Source organism: Nipponia nippon, unplaced genomic scaffold, assembly GCF_047370975.1.
Source record: "Nipponia nippon isolate SJK-2023a ecotype South Korea unplaced genomic scaffold, ASM4737097v1 scaffold_98, whole genome shotgun sequence".
In the NCBI taxonomy this organism is placed as follows: Eukaryota; Metazoa; Chordata; class Aves; order Pelecaniformes; family Threskiornithidae; genus Nipponia; species Nipponia nippon.
Window position 1 is genome coordinate 36,019 of NW_028262422.1, and position 17,345 is coordinate 53,363.

A 17,345-nucleotide genomic window follows, 5' to 3' on the forward strand; every position below is an offset into this window, starting at 1 on the left:
ATTGTAGTTCACTGCTGCTATTTTTTAGTTCTTTCCTTTCTCCGTCCTTTGGCTTTTAAAATGTTCTACTTTTATCCCGTTTGCTGTTAGTTTTTGATTGTCCTTTCTTGTCTTTCCTTAGTGCTATCGCTTTTTAGATTTTCTTTCATCATCTCCATTGTAGTTCAGTGATGCTATTTTTGAATGTTATCCTTATTTCCTTAATCACAGTTTCTTTTAAAGTTTTCTGTCTCCTTTTGTTCCAGTAGCTGTCATTATTTCCCTGTATTTATGTTTTAATTATTTCTTGTCTTTCCATAGTGCCCTCACTTTTTAAATTTTCCTTCTCCATCTCTTTAAGTTCACTGCCACTATTTTTTAATTTTTCCATTTATTTCTCTAATCCCTGTTACTTTTTAAAATTTTCTTTTATCCCGTTCCCAGTCTTTATTATGCTGTTCTTTTAATTACTTCTTGCCTTTCTTTAATTCCTTTGCTTTTTAGATGGTCTATTTTAATCTGTTCTAGCCTGCTGTCTCTATGTTTTAATTTTTCCCTTATCGCCCCCTTTGAAAATGTTCTTTCTATGCTTACTTTTCTTACTTTTGATGCCTTTATTTTTTAATTATTTCTTTTCTTTCTACATCTCGGTTTTAGTTCAGTCCCTATTTTTAAATTTTTCCATTTTATTTCCCTAATCCCCCTTGCTTTTCAGATTTTTCTACTTTTACCTCGTTCACTGTCTTTATGTTGCTGTCTTGTCTTTTAATAATTTCTTGTCTTTGGTTAGTGCCCTTGCTTTTTAGAGTTTCTTTCTGCATTTATTTTAGTTCACTGTCCCTATTTCCTAATTTTTCCCTTTGTTTCCCTAATTCCCCTCTGCTTATTAAATCTTCTTTCTATGCCTACTTTTATTACCTTTGAATTTTTTTAATAATTTCTTGTCTTAGTGCCGTCACTTTAAAAATTTTATTTTTACATCTCTGTTTTAGTTTGCTCTCCTTTATCTCATAATTTTCCCTTTATTTCCCTAATCCCTGTCGCTTTTAAAATTGTCTACGTTTATTCCCTTTGCAGTCTTTATTTTGCTGTCTTTTCTTTTCATAATTTCTTGTCTGTCCTTAGTGCCCTCGCTTTTTCAATGTTCTTTCTCCATCTCTGAGTTTGCTGTCCCTATTTTTCAATTTTTCCCCTTTATTCCCCTAGCTCCCCTCTGCTTATTAAATGTTCTTTCTATGCCCACTTTTATTCCCTTTGCTGTTGTTTAAAAAATTATTTCTTTTTCTTTCATTCGTGCCGTTGCTTTTTAAATTTTCTTTCCACATCTGTTTTAGTTCGCTGTCCCTATCTTTTAATTTTTCCCTTTATTTCCCTCATACCCATCACTTTTAAAACGTTCTTTCCCTGTCTACATTTTTCCCTTCGATGTCTTTATTTTTAATTATTTCCTTAGTGCCTTTGATTTTCAATTTTCTTCCTATGTCCCCGTTTCAGTTCAGTGCCCCTACTTTTAAATTTTTTCCTCTATTTCCCTAAACTCTGTTGCTTTAAAAATTTTCTACCTTTATTCCGTTCACTGTCATTATTTTTTAATTATTTCTCATCTTTCCTTAGCGCGGTCGCTTTTTACAATTTCTGTCTCTCTGCATTTGTTTGGTTCGCTGTTGCTATTTCTTTAATTCTTTCCTGTCTTAGTACCTCGGCTTTAAAATTTTTGTTTCTATGTCTACTTTTATCTCGTTTGCTGCCTCTGTGTTTAATTTTCTTTCTGTTTGTCCTCTACCCAGTTGCTTTTGAAATTTTCTTTCTACATCTACTTTGATCAAGCTCCCTATCCTTACTTTTTAATAGTTTTCGGTCTGTTGTGTACCCCGTTGCTTTTAAAATTTACTTTGTATGCGTCTCTCTCTTTGTCCCCCTTTCTTTATTTGGTAGTTTTTTCTTGTCTTTCCTAAGAGACGTGGCTTTTATTTTTCCGATGTCTAATTTTATCCCATCCAATGCGCTTATTTGTTAATGCTTTCCTGTCTGTCCTCCAGCCTGTGCTTCACTTCATCTCTTTTCTTCGTATGTCTCTCTTTAGATTGCCATCTCTATTTTTTTCATTTTCCCCTCTCTTTATCCCTCGGCTTTTAAAATTTTGTTTCCATATGTAATCTGGTTTGCTGTCCCTGTTTTTAGTTCTTTGCTGACTGTGCTGTACCTCTTGGCATTTTCAAGTTTCCTTCTAGGTCTACTTTTATCAAGGTCCCTATCCCTGTTTTTTAATTCTTTCCTGTCCCATCCTTTTTGAATTTTTCTCTCTCTCATCTTTTACGCAGTTTGCTCTCCCTGTTTTTAATTTTGTCTGGTTTTCCTTACCCTGTCGCTTTTACAATTTTCTTTTTATGTCTCCATTTATCTAGTTCCCTTTCCCTTATTCTTAATGCTTTCCTGTCACGTACCATGTTGCTTTTAACGTCTTATTTCTATCTCTCCATTTTATCTAGTTCCCTGTCCCATTTTTCTTTCCTGTGTTTCCTGTAGTCCATTGTTTTTTATTTTCCCTTTCAAATCTCCCTCTACGTAGCTCCCTTTAACAATTTTTTACATGTCCTGCCTCTCTGTCCTGTTCCCTTTCTATTTCTCGCTCTGTCTTACATTCTCTAATTTTTAATTCTTGCCTATGTTTGTTGCTTTTTAATTTCTATTTCTGTGACTGCCTCTATCCAACTTCCTGTCACTTTTTTTAATTCTTTTTGCTTTTTCCCCCTTTTGTACTTCCCTCGATCCGCCCCGCCCCGCCGCTGCCTGCGTGTCTCTTATTCTCTCTGTCCCTCTCTGCTGTTCCTGTTGTCCCGCTCGGTCCCTTCTGTCTCTCTCCCCTGCCCCCTGTTGCTCCCTGTTCCTGTGGGATCTCCCCATCCTCCTCCTCGCTGCACTCCATTTCTCTCTCTCTCAACACCCTTGTGCGGTTCCCCGTCCCTCTCTTGTTCCCAGTATCCCGTTTTCTGGCTCCCTGTCCTACCCCTCTTCTCTACCTCCCTCCATCCTTCCTTCTGCTTTCCTCGTCCCTCTTTTCCCTCTGTCCCGCTGCCTTTGGGCACCGAGCCTCGTAACCAGCTCGTTGCTGGGATTTCTGATGGGCGTGAAGGAACAAACATTTGCTGCCTCCTTTGTGACCCCAGATGTGTTTCCAGCCCCTGGCCTCTGGGTGAGCGGCTGCGGTTGGGTCCAGGGGACGCAGTGATGTGCTGTGGGGCTGGGGTGATGGCCTCAGTTCCTGATGGGTTCCAGCTAGGGCAGCCCAGGTGGGACCCATGAAGCGAAGACGGGGCTGGGCCAAGTAGCTGGCACAGTGCTGCGGTTTGGATTGAGGATGAGAACAATGTTGGTAACGCACTGACGTTTTGTTTGTCGCTAAGTAGCGCTTAGACCGCTCAAGGACCTTTCAGCTTCCCGTGCTCTGCCCGGTGCGCCAGAAGCTGGGAGGCGCCACAGCCAGCTCAGCTGACCCGCGCCGGCCGAAGCGCTATTCCCTCCCGTGTGACGTCACGCTCGGTAGGGAAACGGGGGGTCGTTGGCCAGGAGTCAGCGATCGCTGCTCGGGGACGTGCTTGGCATCGGTCGGCGAGTGGTGAGCACCTGTAGAGTGAATCGCTTGCTTTGTATACTGTTATTGGTTTATTATTATTACTACTAGTACTATTACTACTATTCTGTTGTCTTTTCCTTCAATTGTTCAACTGTTCTTCCTTTAACCCACGAGTGTTCTGACTTCCACCCTTCCAATTTTCTCCCCCGTAGCGGCTGTGTGGTGCTTAGCTGCTGGCTGGGGTTAAACCACGACAAAAGCTTCTGTCTACTTGTATTCCGTTTGCCGTTTCCCTTTTTTAATTCTTCCTTGTCTCTATTAGTACCTTTGCTTTTTCAATTGTCTTCCTACGTCTCTCTTTTAGTTCACTGTCCCCGGTTTTCATTTTTTTCTCTTTGTTGCCCTAATTCCCGTCATTATTGAAGTTTTTTGCTTTTATCCCGTTCCCTGTCTTTAGTTTTCAAGGAGTTGTTCTCTTTCCTTAGGGTCCTCCCTTTTAACAGCCTCGGAGGGGGCGTAGCTTCCCGCTGAGGAGCGGCTGGAGGAGGCGAGGTGGTTGTCAGCCGGGTCGTCATTTAATAGTAAAGTATGAAATGGCATGTTGGTTAATCATTTCCCGTTTGGTTTTGTGGGAGCTGTGCTGGCTGCCTTGAGAATCGGCTGAGAAGTTGAGGTGAGCTGGGTGGTAGAGGGGAGGCACACGGGGCTGGCTATTTCACCCAAGCGCCACGGGAACTTTGTGTCTCCTGGCATCCTAGGCGCACCGAGCGACAGCCGCAGCATCTTTCTTGAGAACAGGCGTGGAGCAGGGGAGCAGAGCGGTGCGGTGCTTTTGAGGAGGAGGGTGTCGCAGAAAAGCGGTTGGCAGTAACCAGACCGATGCTGAATACCAGCACTGTGTTTTAGTTTGTTAGTGTGTTGTGGGTTTTTGGGTTGGGAGGTTTTGGGTTTTTTTGTTTTTTGTTTTTTGGTTTTTTTTGAGATGATGAAGAGGAACTGAGCGAGTGCAGGAATGTTCTAGTTAGGTGTGTGGTGGTTTTCTTTTTTTCTTTTTTGAGGGTGGATTCAGATCCCTGGCCCTCTGAAAGCTCAGTTGCGGGGTGAGGGCTGAGGAGGTATCAAGGATAGGAATTGCAGGGAGGGGTTATAAAGTTGGTGTCGGGGAGAGGCCTGTCCAGGAGCAGTCTCCTTTGGGAAGGGAAAAGGACCGGGTTACTGTTCTTAGCACGCTGCTGACGTTGGCTGGGCAGGGCGGTTCCATCCTGTGTCTGTGCGTTCTGCTTTTGCGTAGTCTGTCTTCTGTGTCTCGTACCCTGGCTTTCTCGGGTCTTGATGTTTCCGTAGCTCTTGGTGATCATGGGGCCCCTCGGTAAGCCTCCCGAGGGTCTCGAACGCGTCGCCTCATCGGCATGGCGTTTCTTGAGCCCTGCTTATCTTGCCGTCGTAGCTTAAAGCGCGGACGTGTCCGGGAAGCGTCGCGTTACAGATGTTTCTGAGGGATCGTCTGTTGTGTGCTTTTTCAGTCAGTAAGTTTTGAAAATATCTTACAGTAGTACTTGAAAAGCTTACTGAGATACTGGCACCCATACTAAAAGCGATCCAGGTCCAAGGAGAGACGTGGACAAAAGAGGAGGAATCGGCGTCGCTTTCCCGAGAAGCATTGCCAGCCTTGTAAGTAGCGACAGCGAGTCCTGACGTGGTTTTGGTGAGTTACTGCTTCGGCAGCGTCCTTTTTCCTTAACCTACAGCGTGTGGTTTCTTACTTCAGTTGGAAAGAGATTTTCCAGAATGGAAGTCTTTCTCATTCAAAGAAGTTGTGTTTTATGAACTCCCCATCAGAGTGGGGATCTTCAGAGATGATGCGCTTGGCAGTAGAAGTCAGCAGCAGCGAGACTTTCCGCTCTCTTAAAAAAAAAAAAAAAAAAGAAAAAAAAAAAAAAAAAGAAAGAAAAGTCCGTTTGCTTCCAAAGAGCCGAGCACAGCACGTCTTCCGGAAGTTGATGGCATCGCTGGTTCTCAGTTGCAACAGCCGAGATGTCATCAACACGTGTTCCTCTGCGTGCTTCGGTGCAGCCAAAAGCGTTAGCAAATCTGCCGGTCCTTTTTGGTAGCCTTAGGCATTGCAGCCCTGGGGATTGGATTCCGCCCGCAAAGTAAAACCGTATGGGGGATCTCTTCTCTCACTGATTTTTCTACCCTAGATGTAACTTTAGGAAAAAAAAAAAAAGTTAAAATTGTCTATACAAACTGCCTTGCATTGTTTCACCTGCAACTGCCAACTAGCTGTGGCGTTGTTTCAACTTTAACTGCCAACTAGCTGTGGCGTACAATTGCTTAGGTGTATTTGAGCCGTTAGGTATTTGTTCTAAACGCTGACCAGGAGACGCAACTGAACGTTACGGGTTTTCCCCCCCCCCCCCGCTCGTTTGACGGAGTGCTCTGAAGTACTTTTCTTTCTGTCTGGCTTTCAAGGGTGCGTTTCCCTGGCAGTTCAGTAGCATCTCTCTCGGGCAGCGCGGCTGGCCAGATGTCGCTCCTAATGACGTAAGGTGCAAAAAACCCCTGGTCAAATGATAACTGCGTATCTTGGAGACAGATAATCTGCTGGTATCGATTCACAGCTGTGCAAGTTAAATTAACGCAAAAGGACAATCCAGCCCTTCTCCAGTAGAAGTATTTTTATTGGATGTCTGTAAGCACACGCACAGCTTTTTTAGTAGGAAGCGAATTGCTGCGATTTGTCCTCTGGTTTTCCTTTTACCCTCGAAAGCGTTACGCTTCGCTTCCAGCTTTATCGACCGAGCCAGCAAGATGCGCAGGAGCGCGAGGGCCGTAGCTGTTGCGGCGGATCTGTAAGCGTAGATTCTGATTGCGGTACGCCCTTGTCCTGCAGCCTCGCAGGGTTGTCTCCCTGCAGCCGTGCCGTAAGGAAGGGGTGAGACGTTTTCCAACGCCGGCAAGAGCGCGTACTTTTACGCGCAGAACGTGTTTGGAATCGTACCGGTTAGTCTTCATGCTGATTGGAAGCGTTCAGGTCGCTCTAGCTTTTAAAGGACGTCTTGTGTTTTGAGCTGACCTGCTTACCTCGAATCCTCCTTGAGCTCAACTGCTCTCCCCTCCCTTGCTCTGACTGAATTCCTCTACTCGCTGCTGTGCTATTTTTTTCACATGCGGAAATATCGCTTGGGATTTTTGTTTTTCAGGTGTCTCGTTGCAGGCGTCTCGTGATGCTCGCTAGGTCCCCCCGGCCCAGGTTGGCCTGCCGGTCGTGAAGCGTCCCGAGGGTAAGGGGCCGGCCCCGTGCCTGGAGGCTCCTGGCTCTGTCTCCGGCGGGTGCCCCGCGGGTGCGTCAGCGAGGGCTGTCTGGTGGGGAGAGTGCCGGGCCAAGAGGGAGCGGGGAGGTTCGCTGCCCCGGGGAGCCCGTCCCAGCGCGGGAACGGAGGGGGAGCACGGCAGAGCCGAGCCTGAGCGAGAGGTGCGTCACCGTCCCCTGGCAGGCTCCCCCGCGGCGTGGGGCAGCCGCCGGCTTGCGGGACAGGGGCTGGGGGGGCCTGCCCGCATTTTATTTCTCTGGCGGAGCTCCCCTTTTCGGGGGGGCGCCTACATATGTAAACGGCATTATTAAAGTAGCGAGCTGCCGGTCGGGGCTGTTTTCCTTGTTTTGTGCCTTTTTTGGGGGGGGTGATGAAAAAGTGTTGGAGGGGCCTGGGGGGTGATGATGTCATTTGGGGCACCCCAACGTCCCTGGGGGCGGGGGGTGTGATGATGAAACAGAGGAGCAGGTGAGTGGGGGATGAAGGTGTCACGGGGAGGTTCCCCCCCAGAGGAGGGGGGGTCACAGCCCCAAAATGCCTGAAAACTCGTGTGTGTGTGTGTGTGTGTGTGTGTGTGTGTGTGTGTAATTAAAATTGTTAAAAACTGGAAATACGGGTGCGAGGCATTGCAGTAGAGGAAAATCTCTCGCCTTTATATATATATATATTGAAAAATAATATTCATTTCTAGAGAGAGAGAGAGAGAAAAGGATTTCAAAATACAAACCTGTACCTGCTACGTTATAGAAATTATTAAAAAATCTAAATGGAGATAGATAGGGTTTTAAAATAAAAAAGAACTTGTCTATATGTGAAGAAATAAAGGAGTTTAAAACGCAAAAAGAGATGATGTAGATGAAGGAATTGAAAACAGAAGAAAGTCTGGATAGGTAGAGGTATCTACGCTTACCGTGTGTCACCGAGTAAGCCAAAGTAGGTCGTCTGTGTAATGGAAGTAAAGGTTCTATGGAAGTGTAAACAGATAACTAAGTCTAAATAGACAGAATTGTAAGTAGATACCGAAGTCTAAGATACCAAAGTGTCAAAATATCCAAGTCCAAGAGCAAAATATCCAAGAGCAACACGGTTTGGGGCTCCCAGGAAAGCCGAATCCGCCTGGATTTGTGCAGCTGGAAAGCAAGCGCGCGCGCACACACCCACCACACCCCCCCCCCCCACATTTTAACGCAGAAAACCAAAAATGACCCATTGTTATGATGTGGAAAAGCGCCGGAAAACCCCAGAACTGAATAGTTTTGAAAAGCAGAAACCCCCAAGTTTTGTATGATGTAAAAGAAAAAACAAAAAAGAACAACAACAAAAAAACAAGCCAACAAACCAAAAAACCCAAACGCAAAACCCGCACCAATTTGGGCCAAATTTGGGGTGAACCGCTGGCAGTTTGAGGGGCATTGCTGGGGATTATCTGGCGTGGATTCCTTCTCCGGAGCGGACTATCCGTTGCGGCTTATCCCAGGTGAGTTATCTGCTGTGGATTATGCCGGGCGGACCCCCTGGTGTAGGTCATCCCCACCCGTGTCCCCCCGTGCACCTTTCTACCCACACACAGCCGCTGTCCGTCCGTGTCCGTCTCCGCCCCCCCGTCCTCCTCTGCCTGTCTCTGCGCCCTCCCAAGTGCTCTCCACCCAAACGTCCCCCCACACAAGGTTTTTCCCCCCGTGCGGGTTTTTTTTTTCTCCGTGACGTGCCCCCCGCGTCCCCTGCCCTCCAGTCTCGTGCCCCCGCTCCCCTGCTCCCCCCTCCCATAGCTCCTTTGCTTCTGGACCCCCAGCTCCGCACGGGACACGGGCAGCCTGGGGAGCTTTGCCCCGAGCCATTCCTTTCCCCTCTGGGCAGCAGCGGTTCTGCCGCTGCTACAGGCAGGCGCTTTCTGGACGGGCGAGGGGCTGGGACGACCGGAGGCTGCTGCACGCTCCAGTCCGACTGAGACGCTGTTCCCGGGGGACCTGGCGCAGGGAAAGGCGAGGGACTCTCCGCGCTGCCGGTGACTCTTCAGAAGGGAACCGCGCTCTGGTTTTAGCGGCAGAAGGTGTCGGTCAGGCAGCCGCGTAGCACCGTGCTGAGCGATGTGGCAGGCGCCTGGCTTGGTGGAGTCCAGGCGTGTTTCTCGCCTCGCAGTCTCGATGCCCAACCAAGCAGGGGGTTCAGGTTCCCAAAGCCTTTGGGCGTGGGAGCAAGATGACAGCTAGGTGTCTAGCAGCACAGGATTTCAGCCGTGTTGCTTGCTGCAAATGGCTTGCAGGCCAGGAGATGTGGAGAGGGGTCTGAAATGAAGAAAGGGAGCGTGGAAGCGATTGTTTTAAGGCGGCAAATGAAGCAGCCGAAGGAGGCGAGCGGCTCAGCTGCCCCCTCGGCGGACCGGCCCCTCCAGCCTCCCGAGTCTCGCGCGCTGCAGGCGGCCAAGCGCGGGCGCCGCGCGTGCTGGCGGGAGCGGCAGGGAGCGCGGAGCTGCGCTGCCGTCCAGAGCAGCGAGGGAACTGGCAGGGCTCTACGGCCGTCTGGTGCGGCCAGCTGAGGGGCCGCCGTGCCCCTTTGCTTTCCCTGTTTCACGTCTCGTTCCTTTGCACGCCGCAGGGCAGGGCGGTAAGTAACATGGCGCAGCGTCTTGTTTAAGCGGCAAGCCCTGCGCGGGAAGCCCGGTGCGTGTGCAGGATGAGCAGAGGGCGGGCACCGCAGCAGAGCCCGAGGGGCGCCAGCGTATCGCTCGCTCGCAGATCGCGCGCTTGCCCGCGGTCTGCTCGCGTGCACCGCTTCCTGATAATCGTAGGTAGCTGCCCCTCTGACGCAAAGCAGCTTTCAGTGCCTTGAGGATGCCATCGGTGTCGCTTTTATTTTCTTTTTTTTTTCTTTTTTTTTTTTTTTTTTTACTAAAATCTCTCCAGGGTCTGTTGACTCGCTGGTGTCACTCTCCCACCCCTGATGCCACATGCAGATGAATCCAGCACTCCCGGGGGCTTTTTCTGGGGGCAAAAAAGCCGAGGCAAGGCAAAGGTATTGACCAGGTTCCCTGTGCTGCGTCCCCCGGCTGGGTGCTGGGGTGGGGGGCGCGGAGAGAAAGGGCCAGCAGCCGCTGCAAGCTGTCAAGTGCAGAGGACTGAAATGCTCGAGCCGCTTGGGTGCTTTTTGGTGGCGAGGCGATGGCTGTGGCTGCGTGGGCTGTGAGCGGGAGCAGGGGCAGAGAAGGGCGAGGCTTGTGACACCCCCCGCCCCCCCGTAAGGCGGCGGCGGCGGCGGCGGCGGCTGCGGGCGGCCCCAGGCGGGCGGGGGCCGAGTCCTTTCTCCCCGCGGGGCGCGGTCGGAGCGCCGGGCTTGGTGTGGTGCTGCCGCCTGGCGGCCAAAAGCGGGTACTGCAGGGCGGGAGCCGCGCAGGGGCGGTGGCGTCCCCGTGGTCGCCGGTGCCGGTGGCCGGTAACGGGCATGCGACAGCGCGGTGGCCGCGGGGTGCTGCCGCCGCAGCCGTTGCTGCCTCCCGGTAAGGAAGCGCCGCTCTCGCCGCACGGGAGGCGCTTGCCGCTGCTAGCACTGCCGCGTCCGCCTCCGCTGCAGCCCCGCCCCGCGGCGTCCGCCTCCGCTGCAGCCCCGCCCCGCCGAATGCCCCGGTCCTGGTGTGGAGCGGCCCCGCCCCTAGCGCCGGGCCCCGCCCCTGGATGCCCCCGGGCAGGGGAAGGGCACCACCCCTAGCGACAGGCCCCGCCCCTGGAGACCACGCCTGCGCACTGTGTTGGGGTGGAGCTTAGCCGCGGGGGGGCGGAGCCTAGCGGTGGTAAGGCGGAGCTTTGCCGTGCGAGGGCGGAGCTTCACTGGCGCATGCGTGCTGTCTCGGGGGCGGAGCCTTGCCGGGGGGGCGGCGCTTTGCTCTGAAGGGCGGGGCTTTGCCGCGGGTGGGCGGAGCTTGCCGTGTGAGGGCGGAGCTTAACCGGCGCATGCGCGCTGTCTTGGGGCGGAGTTTTGCCGTGGGGGCGGAGCTTTGATGTGAAAGGCGGAGCTTTGCCGCGCATGCGCGCTGCCTCGGGGGCGGAGCTTTGCCGCGGGGGGGCGGAGCCTTGCCAGGTGAGGGCGGAGCTTTGCCGGGTGAGGGCGGAGCTTGACCAGCGCATGCGCGATGCGTCGGGGGCGGAGCCTTGCCGCGGGGGGGGCGGAGCTTTGCCGGGTGAGGGCGGAGCTTTGCCGGGTGAGGGCGGAGCTTGACCAGGGCATGCGCGATGCGTCGGGGGCGGAGCCTTGCCGCGGGGGGGCGGAGCTTTGCCGTGGGAGGGCGGAGGTTTGCTGTGAAGGGCGGAGCTTTGTATGCGCATGCGCGCTGTCTCAGGGGCGGAGCTTTGCTGCGGGGGGGCGGAGCTTTGCCGTGGGAGGGCGGAGGTTTGCTGTGAAGGGCGGAGCTTTGTCTGCGCATGCGCGCTGTCTCAGGGGCGGAGCTTTGCTGCGGGGGGCGGAGCTTTGCCATGGGAGGGTGGAGCTTTGCCGAGGGGGCGGAGCTTCACCGGCGCATGCGTGCTGTGTGCAGGGCAGAGCTTGGCTGCAGAGGGCGGGGTTTTCCGCTGGGAGGGCGGAGCTTCGCCAGCGCCTGCGAGGTGCATCGGGGGCGGGCATCGCGCCGTGGGTGGAGCTTCCCCCCGCGGAGGGGCCAGCGGGAGCCCGGCTGCGGCTGCAGGCAGGGAGGAGGTGAGCGGGGAAAGTCCCGAGAAGGGCGGCGGTGCCTGGGGGGGGAGCGGCCGGGCCGGCGGGAGGCACGGAGCGGGGAGGGTGCGGTGCCGTGTGGGAGCCGGGCGGGTGGGGCTTCCCGGGGCCGGGCGGCGGGGGGGCGCCGCGCCGCTCCGGGGCCGGGCGGCGGGGGTCCGCCGCGCCGAGCTGAGCCGCGCTGGTTCGATGCTGGGCGGGCGCCGCGCCGGTGCGGGCCGGGCGGCGGGGCAGCGCCGAGCCGCGCCGGGGCCGGGCGGCGGGAGAGCGTCGCGCCGAGCCGCGCCGGACCGGGGCCGGGCGGCGGGGCAGCGCCGAGCCGCGCCGGGGCCGGGCGGCGGGGAGCGCCGCGCCGCGTCCGGGGCCGGGCGGCGGGGGCCGAGCCGCGCCGGGGCCGGGCGGCGGGGAGCGCCGCGCGCCGCTCCGGGGCCGGGCGGGGGGGGGGCGCCGCGCCGAGCCGCGCCGCTCCGGGGCCGGGCGGCGGGGGGGGCGCCGAGCCGAGCCGCGCCGCTCCGGGGCCGGGCGGCGGGGGCGCCGCGCCGAGCCGCGCCGCTCCGGGGCCGGGCGGCGGGGGGCGCCGCGCCGAGCCGCGCCGCTCCGGGGCCGGGCGGCGGGGGGGGGCGCCGCGCCGAGCCGCGCGGGGGTGGGGCAGCGGGGGAGCGCCGAGCCACGCCGGGGCCGGGCGGCGGGGGGGCGCCGAGCCGCGCCGGGGTTGGGCAGCGGGGGAGCGCTGCGCCGAGCCGCGCCGCTCCGGGGCGGGGGGGTGCCGCGCCGAGCCGCGCCGCTCCGGGGCCGGGCGGGGGGGGAGCCGCGCCGGTCCGGGGCCGGGCGGCGGGGGGCGCCGCGCCGCGTCGGCGCCGGGCGGGGGCGGGCAGCCGGAGGTGTTGGCGGGGGCTGCCCGGAGCCGCGCTGGGGGCTCGGCGGGGCTTCCACGTGCGGCGGCGGCGGGGGGAACGGTGTCCCCGCAGGGTCCCAAAGCACGGAGGGTTGCGTCTCGCGGCATCCGGGGCTTTTGGTCGGTCACGTTGGTTCCCCGGGGCATGCCGGGAGGTGTAGTTTCTAGGGCCGTGGCTGCCGGGCAAACCGCTTCCTTTTTTGCCTCCTCCTTTCCCTTGCCTGCGGGGGAGCGGCGGGCCGGCGGGAGGCACGGAGCGGGGAGGGTTCGGTGCCGTGTGGGAGCCGGGCGGGCGGGGCTTCCCGGAGCCGGGCGAGGGGGGCGCGTCGGGTCGGGGCCGGTGGCGAGGTGAGCCCGGAGTTGGGCGGGCGCCGCGCCGGTGCGGGGGGGCGCCGCGCCGAGCCGCGCCGCTCCGCTCCGCTCCGGGGCCGGGCGGCGGGGGGGAGCCGCGCTGGGGGCTCGGCGGGGCTTCCACGTGCGGCGGTGGCGCGGTGAACGGTGTCCCCGCAGGATCCCAAAGCACGGAGGGCTGCGTCCCCTGGCATCCGGGGCTTTTGGTCGGCCACGTTGGTTCCCCGGGGCATGCCGGGAGGTGTAGTTTCTAGGGCCGTGGCTGCCGGACAAACCGCTTCCTTTTTGCCTCCTCCTTTCCCAGCGTCACCTTCTGCGTCCCGGGAAGAAAATCCCGCGTGGGTGATTCCGCTCGGCGCTCAGGTAATCGCGTGTCTGGGGCTGCGGGAGCGGGGAGAAACCCTTGCCGGGTCAAGGACGCTCCAGGGGCGCCACATCAAAGCCAGAGGAAAGGCAAAGCCGCTGCCCGTGCAGAAAAGCCGATGACAAATTGCAGCTGAGAGAGCGCGCCGCGTTCCTGCAGTGCTCCCTTGGCAGTTTCGGCTGTTTGCCTTCCGGGCAAAAGAACAGACTTTCCTCTAGGAGAAATGAAGAGCTGCCTGTTCCCTTCTTTAGGGTCCGGTGTTTCTCTTCTGGTCGGTCGTGCTACTTTGATGGGCGAGCTGGAAATAGCCTGTTGTTTTGATACGCAGAACTAAATTGTTAGTAACATGCGGTGTCAGTAGAGTTCATTTTGGAGCACCTAGGTGCCAGTGGAAACGTAAGGAATGAAACGCGATGGAAACCGATCTTTAAACTTTAGTTTTCCTTGGTTTTTCTTTGCCATCAGAGCGTCGATGGCACGGTGGCCTGTGGCTCGGTGCACGTTCTGTTCCGTGGAGCCTTCGGTCTAGGACTTTGAAGTAACAAAGTTTGTCCTTCCAGAAAAGGGCTAGTCGCTCCTAGGATTGAGGTGTGGGCTTGGAGAGTCTCTTAAGCACGTGCTCAGAATTAAAGCCGAATTTCACTTCCTGTTGCTGCTGTTTGTCTTCACTTTCATTCCTGCCCGCACGGCTCCATTGTAAGCGGGAGCTCTGAATCATCCCTTTTTTTCAATCTCGCTCACGTTTTTTTACCCAAGGAGGTGCTACGTTTAGAAGTTAAGGAGTTTTCTCACAAACGCGTCGGTCGATGCAATTGCGTTGTGATTGTTAAAACCCCCAAAATAACACCGGTCTTACAGATCTGGCCTATTTCTTCTGAACACGGATTCGTCGCGTGCAAATCGGGATACAGATCGTCTGCGCTTCCTGCTCTGTGGAGGACACTGTGCTGAGACAGGGGTGAGCTCCCAAAGGAAAAAAAATACAAGGTCATGGGGTTTTTTTGTTTGTATTTGGGGGCGGGGGGCTGGATTTAAAAGAAAAAAAAGAAAAAAAAAAAAGAGTGGAATGTTGACTGGTGGCAGCCTGCAGAGCTCTTTTGCTGCCCGGCCTCTCCTTTTCCTCTCTTGAAGTCCTCTTTCGTGGCTGTAATTGTCGTTTGGAGAAGTTCGGAAGAGCAGTTCAGGGACTTGCCTGGGCCCGTGTGCTAGTAATACCAGGAAGGGAAACGCTTGAACCGGTAGCAAAGAAGTTGGCTCCAAGTAGAGGTTCTGAAGGAAGAACAACGATAACAGGAAGCAAATAGCAAGTTACCAAAAAATGGGCGCGTGTCAAACGCCTCCGAGTTTTATTGCCGAATGTTGTTTGGCACTATGTTCCAAACGGCTATTTTTTCCTTTGCTCGGCTGTAGCCTTCGCAAGACTTCACAAAACCGGGCAGCTTGGGACTCCTCCCCAGCTTTATGCTACAGGTTTTTTTTCCTCTCTCAGCAGAGTGTCAGCTGCCGCCGTTTCACCGTGGTCGCCCTTTCTTCTGCCGTGAAAGCGCAAGACGGACGGAAAGGCTGCGTAGCGGTCTGCGAGTACAAGGTACGTCCGCGATGCGTGTCCGCGTTTTTCCTAAGGCGCTTGTAGCATGGACTTCAAAGTTAACGTCAAGAATGCGCCAGCTCTCCTTCCTTCTGTAGTTTTTCTAGGAACTATTTTAGCGCAGATCCTAAAAGGAAAAGAAGGTCTGCGCTGGAGCGTGTTCTGCCTGTGCAAAGCCGACTTCCCTCCGTTTATTTTGCCTTCCTGAAAGCGCAATCTTCTGTTTCTGTGCGCTTACTAGGAAATGATATCGGGAAAATAGTTGCGTCCTAAAAGAGGAAAGACGCCGTTTGTAAGAGTTCAGGCGTTCAGAAGAAACAGGCTTTGTTTTCGTCATAGAAGCTGTGTGCTTTTTCAGTCAATAAGTTTTGAAAATATCTTAGAGTAGTCCTTGAAAAGCTTACTGAGATACTAGCGTCCGTACTAAAAGCGATCCAGGTCCAAGGAGAGACGTGGACAAAAGAGGAGGAATCGGCCTCGAAAATTCGTGTGTGTGATTAAAAACGTTCAAAACTGTAAATACGGGTGTGAGGCATTGCAGTAGAGAAAAATCTCTCGCCTTTATATATATATATATATATATATATATATATATATATATAAAAAAATAATATTCATATGTATATATACAGAATTCATATATATATATAAAAAGAAGGATTTCCAAATACAAACCTATATCTGCTGTATTATATAAATGATTCAAAAATAATTTTCTGTCTTTTTCCGTTTTTTCCGTCTCCGTTTTAGTTCACCGATGCGGGTTTTTAAATCACTTCCTGATGTTCTTAATCGCCGCTTCCTTTAAGCACTCTCCTGTCTCCTGTTGTCCTCTTTCCTTAGGGCCCTCGTTTTTTGAATTTTCCTTCTCCGTCCCTTTAGTTCGCTGTCCTGTTTTTTAATTTTCCCAATTATTTCTTGTCTTTCCTTAGTGCCCTTGCTTTTTAAAATTTTGTTTCTGCATCTCTGTTTTAGTGCACTGTCCCTAATGCTGATTGCTTTTTAAGTTTTCTTTCTATGCCTCCTTTTATTCCGTTCACTGTCTTTATTTTGAATGATTTCTTGTCTTTCCTTAGCACTGTCGCTTTTAAAAATTTCTGTCTATGTCTGCATTGTAGTTCAATGTTGCTACTTTGTACTGCTTTCCTCTCTTAATCCTTTGGCTTTTAAAATTTCTACTTGCATCTTGTTTGCTGTCATTGATTTTTAATTATTCTTTCTTGTTTTTCCTTAGTGCCATCACTTTTTAAATCTTCTTTTCCATCTCCATTTTAGTTCACCAATGGGATTTTAAAATTTTTTCCTTATTTCCTTAATCACCATTGCTTTTAAAAGTTTGTCTGTTTTTATACCATTTCCTGTCTTTATTTTGATGTATTTATCTTTAATTATTTTTTTGTCTTTCCTTAGTGCCCTACCTTTTAAAATTTTCTTTCCACAGCTCTCTCTTAGTTTGTTTTCTTTTTCTTTTAGTTTTCTTTCTATGCCTACTTTTGTCCTGTTCACTGTCTTTATTATTTAATGATTTCTTGTCTTTCCTTAGTGCCTTTGCTTTTTAAAATGTCTATTTATGTCTGTGTTGTAGTTAGCTGTCACTATTTTTTAGTGCTTTCCTTTCTTAATCTTAATATTTGGGTTTTCCTTTTTTCCTTTCTTAATCTTGATCATTGGTTTTTAAAATTTTCTACTTTTATCTCCTTTGCTGTCATGAGATGTTAATTATTTTTTCTTGTTTTTCATTACTGCCATTGCTTTTACAATTTTTTAATTCTACATCTCTCTTTTAGTTCACAGTTTCGATTAATTTTTTCCTTATTTTCCTTATAGTTTGCCATCGCCGTTTTTTCATTTGCTCAATATGGCTTTAATCTCCATTGCTTTTAAATTTTCTGTCTCCTTTTATCCCCTTTGCTGTCTTTATTGTGCTCTAGTTAATTATTTCTTGTCTTTCCTTAGGGCCCTCCCGTTTTAAATTTTCTTGCTCTGCCTTTAGTTGGCTGTCCCTAGTTTTTAGTTCCCTCCCCTTCTCTTCCCTAATGCTCATGGCTTTGCAAATTTTCTTTCTCTGCCCACTTTTCTCCTGTTCACCATCTGTAGTTTTGAATGATTTCTTGTATTTCCTTAGTGCATTTTTTTTTTTTTATTTCTGCATTGTAGTTCACTGCTGCTATTTTTTAGTTCTTTCCTTTCTCCGTCCTTTGGCTTTTAAAATGTTCTACTTTTATCCCGTTTGCTGCTGTTAGTTTTTGATTGTCCTTTCTTGTCTTTCCTTAGTGCTATCGCTTTTTAGATTTTCTTTCATCATCTCCATTGTAGTTCAGTGATGCTATTTTTGAATGTTATCCTTATTTCCTTAATCACAGTTTCTTTTAAAGTTTTCTGTCTCCTTTTGTTCCAGTAGCTGTCATTATTTCCCTGTATTTATGTTTTAATTATTTCTTGTCTTTCCATAGTGCCCTCACTTTTTAAATTTTCCTTCTCCATCTCTTTAAGTTCACTGCCACTATTTTTTAATTTTTCCATTTATTTCTCTAATCCCCGTTACTTTTTAAAATTTTCTTTTATGCCGTTCCCAGTCTTTA

At 52.1% G+C, this 17,345-nt stretch overlaps 1 long non-coding RNA gene across 2 annotated transcripts; it reads left to right on the forward strand.

Moving 5' to 3' along the window:
* Positions 1-11,333: 11,333 nt before the first annotated feature.
* On the forward strand, positions 11,334-15,430 carry LOC148050005 (uncharacterized). Of its 2 annotated transcripts, none has more exons than XR_015701787.1 (4): positions 11,334-11,550; positions 14,034-14,133; positions 14,665-14,763; positions 14,862-15,430. It is a non-coding gene; the product is annotated as an uncharacterized LOC148050005 (long non-coding RNA). The 2 variants fall into 2 exon arrangements; XR_015701786.1 differs by having other exon boundaries at positions 14,668-14,763.
* The last annotated feature ends 1,915 nt before the right edge of the window (positions 15,431-17,345 follow it).